Genomic DNA, 20,457 nt, shown 5'->3' on the forward strand with positions numbered 1-20,457 from the left:
AAATCATGACCTCTCTAGAAAATACCAACGTGCCACGTGTCCTCATGAGATTTTCCCGTCTGTAAATCTATACAACCTAATCACCCTACTGAAATTTGCATACGGTCTGCCACATTAGCGTACGTTCTACAAAGTCAACCCTACAAATTGACTTTTTAATTGTTTGCCAAAAACTTTAGAACGTGATAACTTCCTCATACACTGTCGGATTGAGGTGATTCAAGCATAATTGGAATCAAAATGATGAGATCTACGATTTGGCATCAATTTCAGGAGATTTTGTGCACTTTTGTTTTTGAGCATATTTTTGATCCCCTGGATCACTCGTAAGTTTTGTTTCGATGAAGTTTATTGTTGACATAAATCTCTTCCAATTGAAGATATCAAAGTTTAGGTTTGAGCACAACCCATTCTACAAAGGTTTCTTATAGCTTTAACTAAGATATTAATTGCAATACACATTTGTTGATTCTTGACTCTTAGTGTTGGACACCAATGATATATAAGATATGGAAAAGGAAAAGTGATGATAGGAACCCATATGCAAAAAAAAAATAAAAAATTCAATATAGTTGTGGTTTCCAAGTGATGAAATCGATATAAAAATGACTCCAGTGACATAGGTGAGGAGATATAGATTTCCTGTCAGGTTTTCTGTGCATATCGATTTGTAATGTGTCAATAAATTCACACCTAGAAACAAAGAACCATAAACATGAGAAGGATGGAGATTTGTGTAGTGGCATATTGTCATGTTTTGAGTGCATTTTTTCTCTGTACATTGGAAAATTAATAACATCTTCACACATTTTAAGTGACCAACAATTAGAAAATCCATATTACTATGATTAGAACTGCGTTGTGATTAGATACTATGATGGATCATAATTTGCTGAAGATGTTTAGAAGATAGACATGATTACCAATCTTCGTTTTAAAGGACAAGAATATGGCAAGCTGTGTAACTCAGAGAGTTACTAAACATGTGTAATTCTTGTTCAATTTGACAAATGAAAATGATGCACTAACATGGAAAAATTTGTGAGTTGAGGCAGCAACCATTTTTATAGCATTTTTGGCAAGCCATGAGGAGCAACCTATCATTTTACAAAATTTGACATTGAAGGTTTCGAAGAAACAATCAACAACCACACTCACCCTTCATCTTACAACAATAGAGTTCGAGCTAAAGCACAAGAGCTTGGGCCAAATGGGTTTATTCCGAAAGGCTATATGCTACTGGCCTTAATTACACACTCAATAGGGTATTGTATGCCTGGCCATTTAATAATGAAGTCAAAGTTTTGAAACTTTTCCATTTGTATCACTATATGGTTTTAGAGTATGCACCACAACCACAATATTCATGCGACAATCATTAGAGAGGAAAAATATATTAGTAAGTCAAAACAAAAGTAAATACAAGGATATACATGGCGTGTTTGAGAAAAGCAGAAAACAAATGTCAAACAATTCCCAACACTACTACATTGGGTGGAAATTTCAATGAAGAAATTCAATGCAATGGCGAAAAAAAAAGAAAGTGTTAGAAGTTAAGTGTTTTTTTTTTTTTTTTTTAAATCTTAATTATTGTAGAAAATATGACGACAAATATGTAACTGTCGAATGTTCAATAGTTATCTTATCATGTTGATTATTTGATGGTTTCCTATAATCCCTCTTGTTGTCGAATATTTGAACTATGTTCAAGAACTGTCAGATATCCGACGATGTATCCAATATGAAAATGTGATTTCCAATTACCTAGAAATGGTAAATAATTGTTGCATAACATTCAATTCCACCATTAATGTATTTTTACTCTGACAACGTCTAATATTGGACCAGTTTGACTAATTAAAATAAATATAACATTAATATTATAATCAAATATAATATTTTGGATTTAAGAGATCTGTGGCTTGTGTTTTTTGAATCAGTGATCGGAGAATCCACAGTTTGAACATCTTTATACATGGTATAAAGATGTTCAAACTGTGGATTCTCCGATCACTGATTCAAAAAAATATAATATTATTAATATATATATTCATATTAATATTAATACTAATATTAATATTAATATAATATTATATGATTATAATATAAATTATGTATATAAAGTTATTAAATATATTATAGTTATAATATGTGTGTGTGTGTGTAGAGTCCCTAACATCATATAACTTTGACATAGTTGCTATATGTATTAGTTGTGATTATTTTGAAAGGTTGTAGGCTTATTTTGAGGTTAATTTTTGAAAAATATCATCACTAAAAGTTTGGTGACAAAAAATATCACATAACATTCCTCAAGGAGACCAAGGATATATGGGATCGACATCGAGGGTTTCTAAGCAGAAAAAGTTATTTCCCTTGTAAATATTGCAACAGACTAAATAGAATGAATTCTGTAGGAATGGAGTGCACAGACTCTCCTTACTGAAACTCAACCTCTGAGGGTCATAGTAGTATGACAGACCTATGTCGAGGAGTCTGCTTGAACCTCCTCTCAAGCATTCAATGGAGTACACAGACTCTCTGACTCTCTCTGGCTCTGTCTGGCTCAATGCTGCCTTCAGGTCGGCTCGGATCCTACTCTCTGTTTTTTGTTATTAGCTTCTTGTGTCTCTGTGTGTGCCTCTCTGTGTGCTTCTCTATGTGCTCTTCTATGTTTCTATCAGGTCATGGCTTTAAAGCGAGTCTGTTCTTTGACTGCTCATTTCCGCTTCCCGGCCTTCTGGTTTCCTTACCTCTGTTTGTTCGAATTTTCTCTACTTTGCGTCATCATCACTGGGTAGCACCTCGCAGGGAGGTGGCCACCTGTTTCCCAATGAACTGGGTGTCATATTCCTTGAATCATTTTTGAATGGTCGTTAATTTCGTTTGCTTCAAGATCGCCCATGAATCATGAATCATTTGCTAACTCATCATCCACGTTGGACTTCACATCCCCTGTCATCTTGCTTTTTGACCTGTCAAATCTGGTCAGTCATCGAGATATATCTCCGCCGATGATCTGGGCCCCCCAGATCCTACGGTCGTTGTTCATATCGGGCGGACAAGTCGCATGATGTTTACCCATCCAATGTGGGTAGTTTTCTCTCTCGTCCTCCGAACACATGTCTCTTGATGTGTGGCATCGGGCGGGACTCAGTCAACTCTACTTACCACCTCAAGGCCTTCCGATATCTTTCTGGTTTGTGGAATCCTATGCTACAGAACCGAAACAATTACTTTTCCATTTTTCATAGCGATTTTGGGTCTGGGCACTTCAGGGCTTTCCTTCACTAAGGGCGACGCCCTGTGATACGTGATTAGTGCTTTAGCGCTAATCATGTATCTGAAACCACCCCCGTTTCTTGATTTGACCTCCAGTTTTGCCAGTTTGCACCAGTGCGCGTTACCATGGTCCAATGGTTTGCGCTCTCAACCGATGGTCCTCGTTTTGCCGCTCTGGCCACAACTGCAACTGTTACAAGGATTCTTTTTTACAGCTTTGATCTTTTCTAGGACTTGAATCTTTTAGCATAATTTGAAACAGTCATGAAAACTTAGAGAGTGTTCTAGGATCCAATTCGGATCATGGCCTTCCCACTGAAAAAGCTTTTCGACCACCAAAAGTTTGTTTTCTTTTAAGCTTCAATCAAGTGAGGGTATTGCTTCCTCGATTGCTCAATTTCTATCCATTTCGCACTGCTTGGTTTTGAACGTTTGAGTCTGATCCTGAGGTACTCAACATTCCCTCTGTGTGTAGTTCTTACCTTCCTGTCTAGAACTGTATCTTCCTGCAACTCATTAAGATATTCAGGTAATAGATCATCAATAGAAGGCAATTGAATCTTCTCTTCGGGATCTTGAATTAATGAAGGTTCAAATAGTCTCAAGTTGTCTGCATTAACAACTGAGTAGATGTGCATGTAAGCTACTAGATCAAGGTGAAAAGCATTCTCACAAATTTTCTCAAGTATCTTGAAAGGTCCATACCTTACTAGATTTAGATTCTTACCTTCACCTTGCATTCTGTCTTTGTTGATATACAGCCAGACTTGATCACCAACTTGGAAACTATGATCCATCCGATGCTTGTCATGCCTTGCCTTGTACTTGGCTTGGCTATTTTCCAGCTATTGCTGTATTGCCTGGTGAATCTCTTGGATTTGTTCAATGAACTTGGTTGCCTTTTCCACATCACTTTGTCCATCAACTACTATGTCTTTACCAAAGACAAAATCTAAGGGAGACCTTGGTGTGAAACCAAAACAGGTCTCGAAAGGAGATCTCTGTGTAGAAGAATGTTTACCTCGGTTGTAAGCATGCTGCACATAACATAAATGTTCATCCTAAAGTTTGGGATGCTTACTGCAATAGCCTCTAAGCAACTAGATCACTATCCTGTTGACCACTTCTATTTGGCCATCTGTTTGCGGGTGAAAAGCTGTGCTCTTCTTCAGCCTGGTGTCCATCAATTCCCACAAACTTGACCAAAATTTCCCAACAAATCAGGTATCTCGATCAAATATTATGGAAGTGGGTAATCCAAAATGAACCCATACATGATAAAAGAACAACTTTGCAGTTTGTTCAACTGTAATCTATTTGTTACAAGGTATTAAAATACACATTTTGCTGAACCTATCCACAACAACATATAAATAGTCATGATCTTTCCTAGATTTAGGCAATCCTCCAACAAAGTCCATGGAGACACTTTCCCAAGGATGAGAAGGAACTGGTAGTGGAGTGTACAAGCCTAGTTTTCTATTGTTGGGCTTGCTTTTTGCACACATGGTACACCCTCTTACATATCCATAACCTGTCTCATTCATTTTTGGCCAATAAGAAAATCTTTGTAGCTGTGCAACTGTTTTACTTACACCAAAGTGACATGATATTAGAGAAGTGTGTGCTTCTTGAACTATCTTTATTCTTTTAGTTTGTGGAATGCATAGCTTCCCAAAATGATACAAGAGTTGGTCCTTAACATGATAATCCAATTCTTCTACTTGTTTTCCTTGACTTAAAGTTGCATATACATCTTTAAGATCTATATCTTGAAAATATTGTTCAATGTAGCTCTCATGCAATACTGAATTATGCTTAAGTATAGTAGATGCATTTATAATTGGTCGATAACATATATGCAACTTTATTGTGTATGCCATTTTTATATCTGATGATTAAATGAAACTATTGTAGAAAACCCATCCATCTATAGTGTATTGATTGCTGCAACTTAGTTTGGGAGTGTAGATATTGAAGTGGTTGATGATCAGTATGTATAATTGTCTCTTTGCCCATTAAGTAATGTTTCTACTTTTTCACACTCTGTACTAATGCATACAATTCTTTATCGTAGGTGGGATAGTCAACTACTCTAGAATTAAATGTCTCAGAATGATAACATATGGGTTTACCGTGTTGCATCAACACTGCTCCCATGGCATAGTCACTGGCATCTGTTTCAATCTCAACTGGTCTTTGAAGATCAGGCAGTGCTAGTACTGGTGTTGTACTAATATTTTCTTTCAAGGTGTTGAAGGCTTTCTGTTGTTTGCCTCCCCACTGAAACACCTTGTTCAATCCTGTTAAAGCATGTAAGAAAGCTGCAATTAAGGAAAAGTTAGAAATAAACTTTCTCCAATATATTGCTGCTCTTAAGAAGCTTCTGACTTCTGTAGCAGATTTGGGTTTAGGCGAGTTTATAATGACTGTAACCTTAGAGGGATCTATCTTCAATTCACCACCCCCTACTATATGTCCCAAATAATTCAAAGATGTTTTGCCAAATTCACATTTTGAGAGTTTAACATAAAGATTTTCTCTTTTCAAAACATCTAGAGTCTGCTTAACATGCTTTAAATTTTCTTCCCACATTTTGCTAAATATAATAATGTCATCCAGATATACAATAACAAAATCATCAAGAAAAGGTCTAAGTACATCATTCATTACTCTCATGAAAGTAGCAGGAGCATTAGTTAAGCTAAAAACCATAACCAGCCACTCATACAATCCCTGCTTTGTTTTGAAAGCAGTCTTCCATGCATCTTGCTCTGCAACTTTGACCTAATGATAGCCACTATGCAAGTCTAACTTGGAAAAATAAACAACTTCTTTCAACTGATCTAATAGATCATCTATGCGAGGAAGGGGATAGCGATTTTTGATTGTTATCTTATTCAGTGCTCGGTAATCAATGCACATTCTCCACGAGCCATCTTTATTTTTCACCAAAATAATTGGAGACCCACATGGTGATGTGCTAGGTCTGATGAACCCCCTCTCGAGCAGCTCTTGTACATGCTTCTTGATTTCTGCATTCTCTAAAGCGGACAACCTATACATTCCGATGTTAGGCAATGGAGCATCGTTGTTATGAAACCAGCTCAAGAAAAGATAGAAAAGATAGATCAACGCCTTAGAATTCAGCCTCTTCGAGGGGGCAACCTCCTTTACATTACATAAATGAACAATTCTTGGATGATTCAAATGACAAAACCTCCTTTCTATATATAGGAGTCTAAGGAGTCACAATATAATCCAGCCGACCTAACAATAATAATATAAAGCCACAAAAATAACAATAGAGGGATTCTATGGGGCACAGTAATAACAATATGGGGGCAATAGGGGCACAACAATATTAATAAGGGGTATAACTACAATAGTAATGGGGTAATCACTAGTATTATAGGGACCCAACATGCCCCTCTCCTTCAAAAAAGTGTTGTCCTCAACGCTTGAGTAGTTCTGGATACTTCTGCATAAAATTCTCATCCTCCCATGTGGAATCTTCAGCGGATAAGTTCTTCCACTTGATAAGATACTCTGAAATTGATCGATTTCGTAGCTGTCGAGTTCTTGTTTCTGTGACTGCTTCTGGTTCCAATATAATTTTTCCTTCCTCGTCAAGTTCTGGCAATATTGTTTGAACTGGGAGCTTGTCGCCTATAACCTTCTTTAAACATGAAACATGGAAAACTGGGTGCAATCGAGAAGCTGCAGGAAGCTCCAATTTGTATGCCATAGTACCAATCTTTTGCAACACCTTGTACGGACCATAATACTTTGGTGATAATTTATTATCCTTCTTAGCTTGCTTGAGGGACATTTGCTTATATGGTTGTAGCCGTAGGAATACCCAATCACCTACATCAAAACTTCTTTCACTGCGATGTTGATCTGCCTGTTGTTTCATTCTATTCTGTGCCAACACGAGGTTATCCTTTAAGAGTTGGAGGACTTGTTGTTGATGTTCGATGTGATGTTCCACTGCCTGAACCTTAGAATTTTCTCTTAAATATGATGTGATGGATGGTGGTTGATACCCATAAAGTGCCATAAATGGGGTCATTTTTGTTGCTGTATGGAAGGAAGTGTTATACCACCATTCAGCCAGAGGCAACCATTTGACCCATTGTGTCTGTTTATCAGATACAAAGCAACGAAGATATCCTTCCAAACATTTGTTTACTATCTCAGTTTGCCCATCAGATTGAGGATGATAAGATGAGCTATGAGCTAACTGAGTACCAAGACAAGAAAATAATTCTGTCCAAAAATTTCCAGTGAAAATGGGATCTCTGTCACTTACAATAATCTTTGGGTTTCCATGTAGCTTTTGAATTGTTTCCATAAATGCAGTAGAAACTGTACTGGCTTTAAATGGATGTGATAATGCACAAAAGTGTGCATACTTGGTAAGTCTGTCAACTACCACCATGATGACACTCTTTCCCTCAGACTTGGGTAAACCTGTGATAAAATCCATTGAAACCTCCTCCCAACGTTGGCTTGGAATGGATAAAGGTTGTAATAGACCTGGTGTCTTAATTGTTTCAACTTTATTTTGTTGGCAAACCAAACATTCCTCCACAAACTTTTGAATATCTGATTTAAGGCCATCCCAAAAAAATTCCTTCTTAACCCTGTGGTAAGTTTTTAAAAATCCTGAGTGCCCTCCTAAGGGAGAAGTGTGCAATTCCATAAGAATCTTTTGTTTTAGCTGGGAATTCTTACAGAGGTATAAGCGATCTTTGTACCATAACGAATCATTTTTCCAGCTAAATGTATCAGACGTACTGGAATCTTGTTGTAACTTTCGAATAAGTGCCCACACTTCTTCGTCATTCTTCCATTCCTCCCTTGCTTCGTTTATCCAATCTGGTTGGATAATAGAAATGGCGCACAACAATGCTTCCACATCCTCATCCTTTCTTGAGAGTGCATCTGCCACCACATTTTGCTTCCCTTTTTTGTAGATGATTTCAAAGTCATAACCCAACATCTTTGTGACCCACTTTTGTTGCTCTTCAGAGGATAATCTTTGTTCTAAAAAGTATTTAAGGCTATCATGATCCTTTTTTACCTTGAAGTGTCTTCCCATTAGGTAGGGTCGCCATTTCTTAAGTGCATGGAGTATTGCCAACATTTCCTTCTCATAAATAGCTTTGCTTAAAAACTTTCCCTTGATTGGACGACTTTCAAAAGCAATGGGTCTTTCATCTTGCATTAGAACAGCACCAATTCCATTTCCTGAAGCATCACATTCCACAATAAAGGTTTTTGTGAAGTCCGGTGTAGCTAAGACCGGTGCTTGGCACATTGCCTCTTTAAGATGTTCAAAGGCCTTTGTTGCTTCCGGAGTCCATGAAAATGCATCTTTCTTCAATAATGTTGTTAGAGGTGCTGCTATTCTCCCATAATTCTTAACAAACTTGCGATAATACCCTGTCAACCCAAGAAATCCTCGCAGATGCTTTATGGATGTGGGGATTTTCCATTCCTTAATGGCTTTAATTTTGCTAGGGTCTACCTTAACTCCTTCATGAGATACAATATGACCCAAATATTCCACCTCCTGGACTCCAAAGAAACATTTGGATCTTTTTGCATATAATTGTTTCTCCTCCAATAGTTGTAGCACCCTGTCAACATGTTCAACATGATCCTTCCAAGACTTGTTGTAGATTAGTATATCATCAAAAAATACTAACACAAATTTTCTAAGGAATGGTTTGAAAATTGAATTCATCAAACCTTGAAATGTTGAAGGTGCATTGGTAAGGCCAAAAGGCATGACCAAAAATTCATAATGACCCTCATGAGTTCTAAATGCTGTTTTGGAATGTCTTCAATCTTCATTCTGATTTGATGATATCCTGAACGAAGATCCAACTTGGTGAAGTAAATTGATCCATGCAATTCATCCAGTAATTCATCAATGACAGGAATGGGGAACTTATCTTTAATAGTGAGCTTGTTGAGCTCCCTATAATCCGGACACATGCGCCATGATCCATCCTTCTTGTGCACCAATACTACTGGAGCAGAGAAAGAACTTTGACTCGGTTGAATTATACCAGCCTCTAGCATTTCTGCAACCATACGTTCAATTTCACTCTTTTGGACATAGGGATATCTGTACGGCCTGATGTTTGGAGGAACACTTCCTGGAATCAGATGAATAGCATGATCATGATCACGCATAGGTGGGAGACTTTGGGAGTCTCAAATACCTTGGAATGATTGTCCAGGACTTTTTGGAGATCTGGAGAAATAGATGATTCCGATGTGGAAACATCTAGCGAACATAATTGTGCAATTACACCTCTTTGCTCCTTTTTTAGAAGCTTTGTCATACCATTAGAGCTGATTATCTTTCCTGGTTTCCCTGCAATACCCCTTAATTCAACTTCCTTTCCTTCCGTAGAAAATTTGATGAAAATTTCTTGAAAATTAAAAGCTATTGTACCCAAGGATTGTAGCCATTGGACTCCTAGTACAACATCAGCACCTCCCATTGGAATGGAAAGCATTGGGCTAGTCAATACATATTCTCCCATGGATAGCTTGATATTATGGCACTTTCCAGAGCAATTTATTGTTCCTCCATTTGCAATCATCACTTGACACTCTGGTGCTGGATATAGGAAGCAATTCAATTCTTTTGCTACCTTACAATGAATAAAATTGTGGGTGCTTCCTGAATCAATCAACACTATTACCTTTTTCTTCTTGATTTGTCCTTCTATCTTGATGGTTTGAGGAGTGGTAATTCCCGCCAATGCATTACAAGATATGGTCGGATTTATTTGTTCTTCATCTAGGCTTTGTTCCTGGAGTATATCCTCTTCTTTTGACCTTTCTTGCTCCTTTTCTTCTTCCTCTTCACAATCTATGTAGAATAATTTCTTCTCAGCACACTTATGACCTTTAGTGTATTTGCTATCACAAATGTAACAAAGCCCTTTTGCTCTTTTTTCTTCCAATTGTTGTGGTGTCAACCTTATAGGTTGTGGAAGACTAGGGGCAACAACACTTCCGTCTTTATAGTTGTGAGTGGTATGCTTCCTGGTTGCCATAATTTTGCTTTCCATTTTTCTTGCTAACCTGAATGCCTTCTCTAATGAATCAGGTTCCCAAAGGCGAACATCATGTTGGATATTATCCTTTAAAGACCCTATGAACACATCAATCCTATGCTCCTCTGGAATATCTTTTACCCTTATGTTCAATTTTTGGAACTCCTCAATGTGCTCCATTATTGAACCCTTTTGTTTGAGACTTATCAATTGGCTAAAAAAAGTGTTGCTTTTTGTATCCTCATAATGTGCTATCAATTCTTCCGTAAAAATTGCCCAAGTGATAAATTGTTTACGAGAGCAAAGCCATTGATACCATACAAACTGATTTGGTTCCAAATATAAAGTTTCCATACGTACCTTTTGTGTGTTTTGCACATTATTGAGATCGAAGAATTGCTCCATCTGTAATATCCATGTGGTGGGATCCTTGCCATCAAACTTCCTCATATCGATTTTTGGAATATGGTGGGTCTTCGATCCAACATTAGAGTCTATGGAATCATGATTAACATTTCTTTTGTTCACATCATGAGTTTCCTTTACAACCTTTTCACCATTAGTAAGTATTTCTTGTAGAAAATTTGTCAAATCTGTCTTCAAATCTGCCATGTCTCTCTTCAAATCTGTCTTCGAATCATCCATCTTAGCTTCCATGCCCTTTATCTTAGATTCCACGCCATTTATCTTAGATTCCACGCCATTTATCTTAGCTTTTGTTAGCTTTTGTGAGCGTGACATTTGTTGCACTTGTTCTTGTAATTTTGATATATCATGTAGCATTTCTTCCTCTTCTTCATGAGTCATGCTAGAGCTTTCAGGTTCCTTACTAGGTGTTTGCATTTTCTTTCCTCGGGGCATCAGTTACCGATAATAATGCTTTACTATGCCCTTTGAATTCCTTCAAACCAAGCTTAAGCAAAAATTTAAAAAAAACTACACACCTTTTTTCACTTTGTAGAAGCCTGATATTGAACTTGATGTATCTCTGTAAATTCAGATCCTCCAATTCTGAAATTGCAACCTGTAGTAGCCTTCTACATCCTCTTTCCAATGCCACAAGTCTGACCCAAATTGGATTCTCCAAGGAAGAGTTATACGAAATCTCCCACAGTGACTTGATTATAGACTAGTTCAGTAGAGCGAACTTGTACGACGTGCCACGAGTCACTGTTTTTACCTTTAGATCTGAAAAATGCATACAAGAAATTACAGTCCCCCCTCTTTTTGTACCTTTTTACGAAATTTCAATCCGATCCCCAGAGAGAAAGTTATGATGATTTTCCCGAGGTCACTTGTTTGGAATGTAATTCAGGGGTTTGCAAAAAGACTAACTTCCTCAGATCATATCTCCGCAAATATAGCGCAAAAATATCTGAAATTTGGACCCAAGGTTTAGCGCGATTTCTTCTCAAATGGGTTTTTTTTTGCAACTTCTGAAACATCGTAGAAAAAAAGTTATAGCGAAAATGCCACGATGACCTGTTTGGAGCAGGGAAACCCTAGAATCCAAAGCTCTGATACCAAATGTTATGAAACCAGCTCAAGAAAAGATAGAAAAGATAGATCAACACCTTAGAATTCAGCCTCTTCGAGGGGGCAACCTCCTTTACATTACATAAATGAACAATTTTTGGATGATTCAAATGACAAAACCTCCTTTCTATATATAGGAGTCTAAGGAGTCACAATATAATCTAGCTGACCTAACAATAATAATATAAAACCACAAAAATAACAATAGAGGGATTCAATGGGGCACAGTAATAACAATATGGGAGCAATAGGGGCACGAAAATATTAATAAGGGGTATAACTACAATAGTAATGGGGTAATCACTAGTATTATAGGGACCCAACAATCTTGCTGCAAATTAATATCATGCCCTATTTCCATTTTGGGTGGTAGACCTTTAGGTTCTTGAAACAATACATCATATTCTAAAACAACTTTTTCTAAATCAGCTTGCTGTTTAGCATCACAGCCCTCAAATACATTGGTTTTATCAGGTTTCTTTTCCTTTACAACCATCAGTAAAAATTGTTTGCATGAATTTACAATTCGTTTCATCTGCCCTGAGTTCATGAGAGTATAATTATTCTTGAGCTTATGAGCTCTTAGAATAGAATCGATTCCATCTTTAACGAGTAGATACTTGTTCTCAGCTCTATAGAAAATAGCTTTTCTATCATACAAGTAGGGACTTCCTAAAACAATTCCACATATATCCAAAGGAACTATATCTAACTCAACCTCATCTACAAATGCTGACCGAAAAGAAAACTTAAGTTTACATTGTCTAGTCATTTGTAGCTTTGCTTTATCACATAGCCAACCTAATGGATATGGTTTCTTGTGAGGTGTGGTTAGTAATCCCAACTTATTTACAATTGCTTCAGAAATTAAATTTACTTGTGAGCCACTATCAAACAAAGTATCAATATTTTGATGACTAGAAATAACTCGAATATGAAAAAGCTCATGTCTTTTTCTCTCATTTTCTTCATTATCAGTAGATTGTGCAGAATTACTAGTAGATGCTTAAGAATTTTTACCTTTCACACATGTGGTTGTGATTGTTGCTTCATCTCCTGAGTCTGACCCCAAATCCTTTTGAATAGCTGTAGCAGTCTTCTTCTTCTTGCCCTCGAACTTCTTAGGTTTCAGCTCTAGATGCAGAATCCAACAGTGTTCATCATCATGCCCATCCTTCTTACAGTGAGTGCATGAAGACTTGCTTTTCTATACAGTGTTTGTCTTCCTCTCTTTCCATTTCTGTTTTCTTTTCTCCTTATTTTTTCTTGCAGTGGGTTTGGATGATCCCCCAACTTCTGGGTTCCCATTCTTACCTCTAGCTTCGAGATGCGTAGCCTGAACAGATACCTCATCTATGCTAGTGGGATTAAACATGAGGATAGTGTGCCTCATTTAGTTATGTAGACCACCTATATACTTTAATAGAGTCTCAGGTGAGTCTAAATAAATTCCTAGAATCAAAGTTATTTTCCTAAATTCTTGGGTGTAACCATGTATACTTTGCCCTTTTAGTTGTCGAAGAGTTTTCCAGCTCATCATGGCTTGCTGCATGTAAGCTAGTGGATAGAATTTATTTTTAATTGCAGAAACAAATTCACTCCAGACAGAAAGAATCTTACCATGTTTCTTCATGTCAGCTTGTGTCCTGCCTTCCCACCATACCAAGGCAGTGCCTCCAAGGCATAGGCTGGCCAGCGAAATCTTACTCTTGTCTGAGTCAATGCTTTGCACTCTGCAATAAACATCAATCTGCCTGATCCAATTATCCAACTTCTCTGCATTCAACTCTCCATCATATATTGGTAAATCAAATTTAACATCTAATTTAATCAAAGATGTCTTCTTTCTATTTTCAGGGCTATTAGGAGGCGTGAGAAATTTTTCTTCTTTCCCTTTTCCTTTAGAGTGGTCATGGAGGAGAGATTCTTCTACTCCTTTGTCTTGCTTGGAGCTTGATGAATCCTCATCTCTATGTTTCTTAAAGTCCCTATACATTTCCTCCACCATGGATCTCAAGGTCATAAAACTATCCATGAACTGGGGGTCTGATTCGAAGGGATTTTCTTTTGACATTTTCCTCTTAGAATAGACTCTTCCAATTTTCGGGTTAGTTTCAGCCAATTATCCTTCTCCTAATTTAAGCTTTGATCTAGTTAGCATTCAACAATAAAATCCAGCACAAGCTTGTCTAACCATAGTAACCTAGGGCTCTGATACCACTTTATCTAGAATTTATCCATGACAAAGAATTAAAGGTATTACAGACTCATGTGCATGGATGTGCCTATGTTACTTATGCAACAGATCAATAAGATTGCTAGAATACGTAAACACTGAGACAATAAGAGAAAACACAACAGTCAAACATGTAAACAAAACAAATTTAATAAGGAGTTCACCCAATGCTCCTGGGCTATGTCTCCTGGTCCAGCCTTTCAATGGTGGCCTCTCTATTATGTTTTCAAGCAGAGTTTTTACAATAGTGAGCTCGATTCGAGACTCACTAAACAGAATAAAGTCAATAGGAATGGAGTGCACAGAATCTCCTTACTGAAACTCGACCTTTGAGGGTCACAGTAGTATGACAGGCCTATGCCGAGGAGTTTGCTTGAACCTCTCAAGCCTTCAATGGAGTACACGAACTCTGACTCTCTCTAGCTCTGTCTAACTCGATGCTACCTTCAGGTCAGCTCGGCTCCTACTCTCTATTTTCTACTATTAGCTTCTTGCATCTCTGTGTGTGCCTCTGTGTGTGCTTCTCTGTGTGCTATTTTTTGTTTCTGTCATGTCATGGATTTAAAGCTAGTCTATTATTTTACTGCTCATTTCCGCTTCCCGGTCTTCTGGTTTCCTTACCTCTATCCGTTCGAATTCCTCTACTCTTTGTCATCATCACTAGGTAATGCCTCGCAGGGAGGTGGCCACCTGTTTCCCAACAAACTGGGTGTTAGATTCCTTGAATCATTTTTGAATGGCCGTAAATTCTGTTTGCTTCAAGATCGCCCGCGAATCATGAATCGTTTGCCAAATCATCATCCAAGTCGATCTTCAAATCCGCTGTCATCTTGCTTTTTGACCTATCAAATCTGGTATGTCATCGGGACGTATGTCGGCCATTGATTTGGCCCCCCAGATCCTATGGTCGTCCTTCATATCAGGTGGACAAGTCGCACGATGTTTACCCGTTCGATGCAGGGGTTTTCTCTCTCATCTACTGGATGCGTGTCACTCGATGTGTGGCATTGGACGAGACTTAGTCAAAACTGCTTATCGCCTCGAGGCCTTCCGATATCTTGTCAGTTTGTGGAATCCCGCGCCGCAGAACCGAAATAGTTACTTTTCTATTTTTCATAGCGATTTTGGGTTCGGGTGCTTCGGGGCTTTCCTTCACTGAGGGGGATTCCCTGCGATACACGATTAGCACTTTAGTGCTAATCGCGTATCAGAAACTACCCTCGTTTCTTGATTTGACCTCCAGTTTTACCAGTTTGCGCCAGTGTGCGTTACCATGGGCCAACGGTCTGCGCACTCGACCGAGGGTCCTCATTGCTCCACTCTGGCCACAACTTCAACTGTTACGAGGATTCCTTCTGATAGATTTGATCTTTTCTAGGACTTGAATCGTTTAGCATAATTTGAAATAGTCATGAAAACTTAGAGAGTGTTCTAGGATCCAATTCAGATCAAAACAGGCAGGGAGTGACAATGGTTGTAAGGTTCCAAGTAACTTTACTATTTCCACTTTGTTGCATTGGAACACATCACATTCATCTACAAAAGTAAGAATGTCATTTTTCATGCCAGTCCAAAAGAAAGAAAAACGTGCACAAGCATAAGTCTTCTAAAAGCCTAAATGTCCTGCAATTGGAGATGAGTGCAACTCATCCAAGATGTAGGTTTTGAAGATGGAGGCCAGTGATATAACTACTTGATCCTTGTAGCAAAGAATCTCATCCTTCCAAGAGTAGTCTGCTGAGGAATTAGGATCTTCTCTTAAGTTATTAATGAGTTGGGAAAGAGAGGGGTGGGAGAACCATTCCTTGCAGGCCTCTTCAATCCAATTTGGTATGGGTAGAGAGATTGATAGCAGGGTGCTCTCATCCTCAAATTGGCACGATAAAGCATCAACCACTACATTGTCATGCCCTTTATTGTAAATTATCTCATAATCATAGCCTAGCATTTTGGCAAGCCATTTATTTTTCTGTGGTGACGATAAATGTTGATCCAGAAAATATTTTAGGCTTTGATGGTTTGTGTGGATTTGGAAATGTCATCCCAACAAGTATGGTTTCCATGTGTCTACTACATGTAAGATGGCCATCATTTTTTTCTCATAAGTAGGTTGACCCAGATGTTTTCCACTTTGTTATTGGCTGGTGAAAGCTAATGGTGTACCTTCCTACATTAATACAATGCCAATACTGGTACTGGAAGCATCACATTCAATCACAAACGATTTGGTGAAGTCTGGTAGGGACAATACGAGAGTAGAGCACATGACCTGTTTGAGAGCCAAGAAGGCCTATTGAGCTGCATCATTCCAGAGAAATGAATTTTTCTTGAAAAGATTAGTGAGGGGTCTAGCAATGCGACCATAACTGCAAACAAACTTGTGATAGTAGCTAGTGAGGCCCAATAATCCCCTCAAACTCTTCAAAGTTTTTGGTTGATGCCAATCCTACATTTCTAGTCTTTTTCAGATCAACCCTCACTCCTTCACGACCCAAAATGTTGGGTCCCTATAATACTAGTGATTACCCCATTACTATTGTAGTTATACCCCTTATTTATATTGTTGTGCCCCTATTACCCCCATATTGTTATTTCTGTGCCCCATAGAATCCCTCTATTGTTATTTTTGGTGGATTTATATTATTATTGTTAGGTCGGCTGGATTATATTATGACTCCTTAGACTCCTATATATAGAAAGGAGGTTTTGTCATTTGTATCATCCAAGAATTGTTCATTTATGTAATGTAAAGGAGGTTACCCCCTCGAAGAGGCTGAATTCTAAGGCGTTGATCTATCTTTTCTTGAGCTGATTTCATAACATTTGGTATCAGAGCTTTGGATTCTAGGGTTTTGCTACTCCAAACAGGTCATCGTGGAATTTTCGCTATAACTTTTTTTTTTGTGATGTTTCAGAAGTCGCAAAAAAAACCCATTTGAGAAGAAATCACGCTGAACCTTGGGTTCGAATTTCAGAGTTTTTTGCGCGATATTTGCGGAGATATGATCTGAGGAAGTTGGTCTTTTTGTAGACTCCTGAATTACATTCAAAACAGGTGACTTGGGGAAAATTGTCATAACTTTCTCTCTGGGGATCAAATTGAAATTTTGTAAGAAGGTACAGAAAGAGGATGGACTGTAGTTTCTTTTATGTGTGTTTCAGATTCAAAGGTTGAAACAGTGACTCGTGGCACGTCGTACAAGTTAGATTTACTGAACCAATCTAAAAGAAAGTCACTATGGGAGATTTCACATAACTCTTCCTTGGAGAATCCAATTTGGCTCAGACTTGTGGCATTGGAAAGAGAACGCAGAAGGCTACTACAGGTAGCAATTTCAGAACTGGATGATCTGAAATTATAGAGATACATCAGATTCAATATCAGGCTTCTATAAAGTGAAAAAAGGTGTGTAGTTTTTTTTTAAATTTTTGTGTAAGCTTGGTTTAACAGAATTCAAAGGGCATAGTAAAGAATTATTATCGGTAACTGATGCCCCGAGGAAAGAAAATGCAAACACCTAGTAAGGAACCTGAAAGCTCTAGCATGACTCATGAAGAAGAGGAAGAAATGCTACATGATATATCAAAATTACAAGAACAAGTGCAACAAATGTCACGCTTACAAAAGCTAACAGAAGCTAAGATAAGTGGCGTGGAATCTAAGATAAATGGCGTGGAATCTAAGATAAAGGGCATGGAAGCTAAGATGGAGGATTCGATGGCAAATTTGAAGATAGATTTGAAGACAAACATGGAATAATTGAAGAAGTTGCTACAAGAAAGGGTCACTAATGGTGAAAAAGTAGTAAAGGAAACTCATGATGAGAACAAAAGAAATGTTAATCATGATTCCATAGACACTAATGTTGGATTGAAGAATCACCATATTCCAAAAATCGATATGAGGAAGTTTGATGGCAAGGATCCCGCCACATGGATATTACAGATGGAGCAATTCTTCGATCTCAATAATGTGCAAAACGAACAAAAGGTACGTATGGCAACTGTATATTTGGAACCAAATCAGTTTGTATGGTATCAATGGCTTTGCTCTCGTAAAAAATTTATCACTTGGGCAATTTTTACGGAAGAATTGATAGCACATTATGAAGATACAAAAAGCAACACTTTTTTTAGCCAATTGATAAGTCTCAAACAAAAGGGTTCAGTAATGGAGCACATTGAGGAGTTCCAAAAATTGAACATAAGGGTAAAAGATATTCCAGAGGAGCATAGGATTGATGTGTTCATAGGGTCTTTAAAGGATAATATCCAACATGATGTTCGCCTTTGGGAACCTGATTCATTAGAGAAGGCATTCAGGTTAGCAAGAAAAATGGAAAGCAAAATTATGGCAACCAGGAAGCATACCACTCACAACTATAAAGACGGAAGTGTTGTTGCCCCTAGTCTTCCACAACCTATAAGGTTGACACCACAACAATTGGAAGAAAAAAGAGCAAAAGGGCTTTGTTACAGTTGTGATAGCAAATACACTAAAGGTCATAAGTGTGCTGAGAAGAAATTATTCTACATAGATTGTGAAGAGGAAGAAGAAAAGGAGCAAGAAAGGTCAAAAGAAGAAGATATACTCCAGGAACAAAGCCTAGATGAAGAACAAATAAATCCGACCATATCTTGTAATGCATTGGCGGGAATTACCACTCCTCAAACCATCAAGATAGAAGGACAAATCAAGAAGAAAAAGGTAATAGTGTTGATTGATTCAGGAAGCACCCACAATTTTATTCATTGTAGGGTAGCAAAAGAATTGAATTGCTTCCTATATCCAGCACCAGAGTGTCAAGTGATGATTGCAAATGGAGGAACAATAAATTGCTCTGGAAAGTGCCATAATATCAAGCTATCCATGGGAGAATATGTATTGACTAGCCCAATGCTTTCCATTCCAATGGGAGGTGCTGATGTTGTACTAGGAGTCCAATGGCTACAATCCTTGGGTACAATAGCTTTTAATTTTCAAGAACTTTTCATCAAATTTTCTACGGAAGGAAAGGAAGTTGAATTAAGGGGTATTGCAGGGAAACCAGGAAAGATAATCAGCTCTAATGGCATGACAAAGCTTCTAAAAAAGGAGCAAAGAGGTGTAATTGCACAATTATGTTCGCTAGATGTTTCCACATTGGAATCATCTATTTCTCCAGATCTCCAAAAAGTCCTGGACAATCATTCCAAGGTATTTGAGACTCCCAAAGGTCTCCCACCTATGCGTGATCATGATCATGCTATTCATCTGATTCCAGGAAGTGTTCCTCCAAACATCAGGCCGTACAGATATCCCTATGCCCAAAAAAGTGAAATTGAACGTATGGTTGCAGAAATGCTAGAGGCTGGTATAATTCAACCAAGTCAAAGTTCTTTCTCAGCTCCAGTAGTATTGGTGCACAAGAAGGATGGATCATGGCGCATGTGTCCGGATTATAGGGAGCTCAACAAGCTCACTATTAAAGATAAGTTCCCCATTCCTGTTATTGATGAATTACTGGATGAATTGCATGGATCAATTTACTTCACCAAGTTGGATCTTCGTTCGGGATATCATCAAATCAGAATGAAGATTGAAGACATTCCGAAAACGACATTTAGAACTCATGAGGGTCATTATGAATTTTTGGTCATGCCTTTTGGCCTTACCAATGCACCTTCAACATTTCAAGGTTTGATGAATTCAATTTTCAAACCATTCCTTAGAAAATTTGTGTTAGTATTTTTTGATGATATACTAATCTACAACAAGTCTTGGAAGGATCATGTTGAACATGTTGACAGGGTGCTACAACTATTGGAGGAGAAACAATTATATGCAAAAAGATCCAAATGTTTCTTTGGAGTCCAGGAGGTGGAATATTTGGGTCATATTGTATCTCATGAAGGAGTTAAGGTAGACCCTAGCAAAATTAAAGCCATTAAGGAATGGAAAATCCCCACATCCATAAAGCATCTGCGAGGATTTCTTGGGTTGACAGGGTATTATCGCAAGTTTGTTAAGAATTATGGGAGAATAGCAGCACCTCTAACAACATTATTGAAGAAAGATTCATTTTCATGGACTCCGAAAGCAACAAAGGCCTTTGAACATCTTAAAGAGGCAATGTGCCAAGCACCGGTCTTAGCTACACCGGACTTCACAAAAACCTTTATTGTGGAATGTGATGCTTCAGGAAATGGAATTGGTGCTGTTCTAATGCAAGATGAAAGACCCATTGCTTTTGAAAGTCGTCCAATCAAGGGAAAGTTTTTAAGCAAAGCTATTTATGAGAAGGAAATGTTGGCAATACTCCATGCACTTAAGAAATG

This window comes from Pinus tabuliformis, chromosome 6 (assembly GCF_031772625.1).
Source record: "Pinus tabuliformis cultivar Carrire ecotype Pingquan chromosome 6, CPIR1, whole genome shotgun sequence".
Classification (NCBI taxonomy): Eukaryota; Viridiplantae; Streptophyta; class Pinopsida; order Pinales; family Pinaceae; genus Pinus; species Pinus tabuliformis.